Genomic DNA, 2,916 nt, shown 5'->3' with positions numbered 1-2,916 from the left:
CATCTTTATCTCTTGGGCAGGAATGTAGTTTCTCAGGCCGTCTCGCCCTTGTTTATGTCCTTGAACACAGCTGCAGCTTGCTGTTACAGTGAGGCCCCTTGGTCTGGATCGCTCACAACATGTCCGTTGTTCTCCAGCGATGCCACAAACACCAGGGAAGCCACTGCTGGCACTTCTGTCCCGACCTGTGCCCTTGCAGGAGGGAGGAGCTGATGCAGAGGGATGTTCATGTGGGGCCCCAGAGGTGTCCCCCTGTGCTGTGTATCTCCCTGCTGCTGCCCAGAGAGGAACATGTCTGGGTTTCATCAAACATTGCAGCAGGGGGCAAAGGGGACCAAGAAACTCTGCTCAGGACAGTGTGTGACTAAACAACAGTGAAGCCCAAGCGTCACAGGGGATGATCCTCAGCACAGCTTTGTCAGCTGTCTGGGGAACATCAGAGGTCTGGCTGACATTTAGGTCTCAGTTCCCAAAAGTGCCTCTCCCTGGGACTGGGGGGACAGTGGCTTCCCCATGGGCAGTGTGCCCTGGTCTGGGAACTGAGGTCGAGGTGAAAGACAGGCATGAGGAGGGGAGCAGTCTGTGCACCACTGAGAATGACAAAGATGAGAGGGACAAGGTCTTTACAGAGACCCCACAGAGATGAGGTCCCAGTCCCTGTGGAACAGGGAAGGAGGCACAGCTGGAGACCACCCCAAAGAAGCCCTGAATGGAGACTCTTGCCCAGGAGGAGGCTGGGGCTTGTGATGCTGGAGGAAGGCTCATTCTAGCCTCTAGATCTGCAGCTACAGCGCACGGGCAGTGCTCTGGCAAGAAGGGAAGGAGCAAGGAGGGCCAGGGCGGGCTGGAAGAAGGCAGATGGGCTCTGCAAAAATCTAGGGGGAAAAATCATTGCTGAAGCCCAGGGTTGAACCAGGGACCTTTAGATGTTCAGTCTAATGCTCTCCCAGCTGAGCTCCTTCAGCCCTGCCCCAGCAGCCCATGTCTCTTGTCCCTGCAAACTGTCAGCTCCTTGTGCTGGGATTGGGTGCTGTGCAGGGGTTCTTGGTAGCAGGGGAGGCAGCTACAGCAGTGGCTCCTCTGAGAAGCTTCTCGAAGGTCCTTTGGCTCCAAGTCAGATCCGCATCTGGCCAAGGCCAAAGCAGGTAATGATGGTGACTGAACCTCTGATAATGTATTTAAGAGGGGAAACTGGGAGGAGAAGTTGGAGTTGTGAGGAGGAGTTGTGAGTAGAGCACCTCTGCGAACACTGAGGTCAGTGGAAGAAAGGAAGAAGAAGCGGCTGGGGGCCGTGTGTGCCAGTGCAGAGAGCCCCCCTGCAGCCCATGGTGAGACGGCAGGGCCACCCTCTGCCACCCATGGAGGTCCACAGTGGAGCAGATGCTGACCTACGGCCTGTGGAGGACCCCACACAGGAGCAGGCAGCTGCACTTAAAGGAGGTTGGAAATCGGAGGGAAGAAAAGGCCCCCGCTGTTGTAGTTTGGTGCTGGGAGGACTACAACACGCAGGGGTGACACACGCCGGAGCATCTTCGGAAGAATGAATCCCATGGGAAGGATTCACGTCAGAGAAAGTTCATGGAGGGCTATCTCCTGTGAGAGGTAACCCACACTGAAGCAAGGGAAGAGTGCGAGGAGTCCTTGCCCCGAGGGTTAAGGATCGGCAGTTTCAACAGTTGATGAACTGACGGTAACCCCATCCCCTGCCCCCCTGTGCTGCTACCATGGGAGGAGGTAGAGAAATCAGGAGCAAAGCTGCACCCAGGAAGAAGGTTTGGTTGGGGGGAAGTTGTTTTTAAGATGTGGTCATATTTCTCACTGTCCCACTCTGCTGGTTAAGTGTTGTTGTTGTTAGTGTTTGAATTAAATTGATAGCTTTTCTTGTCCCCTAGTGAGACTCTCTTTTGCCCATGACCTTAATATGTGAGTCATTCCTCCCTGTCCTGATCTCAATTCCCGAGCCTTTTACTTCATTTTCTCCTTCCCGTTCCTGAGGGGGAAGGGGTTAGTGAGCGGCTGCGTGGTGCTCAGTTCCCTGTTGGGCTCAAACCATGACTGTGGTGGAGATGGAGTCCAGGTCGAAAAGGGAAAGGCTGAGGAAGAACAAGTACATGGGGGTGTGCAGGTGGTGGTCACAGGCGATGGAGGTGATGATGAGGCCTTTGCCCAGGAGGGCAGCCAGGGAGATGCCCAGGAAGAGCCAGAAGTGCAAGAGCTGCAGCTCCCGTCTCTCTGTGAATGCCAGGAAGAAGAACTCAGTGATGGAGCTGCCGTTGGACATTTGCTGCCTCTGTGCACGGGGACCTGCACAAGGAGGTAAAGGCAGTGAGAAGTTAGGGCAGAGCTCTCTGAGCAAAACCTATCCCAGTTCTCATGGAAAACCCTCAACTGCCTTGCCCCTTTCAGGAAACCTTTTCGTCCCCAGGAAGGTGGGGACACAAGCAGCAAGGACAGGAGGGGAACACAGAGAAATGCCCCAATGCTCCTGCCAAGGGAGGAAGGACAGGGACAGACAGACAGGCACTTGGGGGTTTCTCCTCACTGCAGGTTGGGCTGCCAAGAAGAAGACTCAGTCTGAAACCCCACAACCCTGGGGCAAAGGCTGTGCTGGGTGGGAGAGGAGACCAAGGGGGATGTTCCCTGAACATGTCTGAACTGCAGGGGATTGCAGGGAGATGCCCAAATCCCCTATCCATGGCATTTCTGGGAGCAGCTGTCTCTTCCTCCCTGCCATTTCTCTGCTGCCTTGAACTCTCCCAGCCAGGAGCTATTTCTCTGTCCCTAAGTCTCCTCCCTGTCAGTGCTCACAGACCCCATCTCACACACTGTGTGCTCAGCTCTGCCCTGCAGACACCTCCTGGTAGCAGGGCGCTGCCCAGGGGTATCACTGTGTGTGCAGGGGCTCAGGAGCAGCTC

The 2,916-nt window shown here is 55.5% G+C and overlaps 1 non-coding gene across 1 annotated transcript; it reads right to left on the bottom strand.

Moving 5' to 3' along the window:
• Positions 1 to 892: 892 nt before the first annotated feature.
• On the bottom strand, positions 893 to 965 carry TRNAF-GAA (transfer RNA phenylalanine (anticodon GAA)). The gene has a single exon. It is a non-coding gene; the product is annotated as a tRNA-Phe (tRNA).
• Between the last annotated feature and the right edge of the window lie 1,951 nt (positions 966 to 2,916).

Source organism: Strix uralensis, chromosome 36 (genome assembly GCF_047716275.1).
Source record: "Strix uralensis isolate ZFMK-TIS-50842 chromosome 36, bStrUra1, whole genome shotgun sequence".
Classification (NCBI taxonomy): Eukaryota; Metazoa; Chordata; class Aves; order Strigiformes; family Strigidae; genus Strix; species Strix uralensis.
The sequence above is the reverse complement of the archived record's forward strand: the minus strand, read 5'-3'. Positions and strand labels throughout refer to the sequence as shown.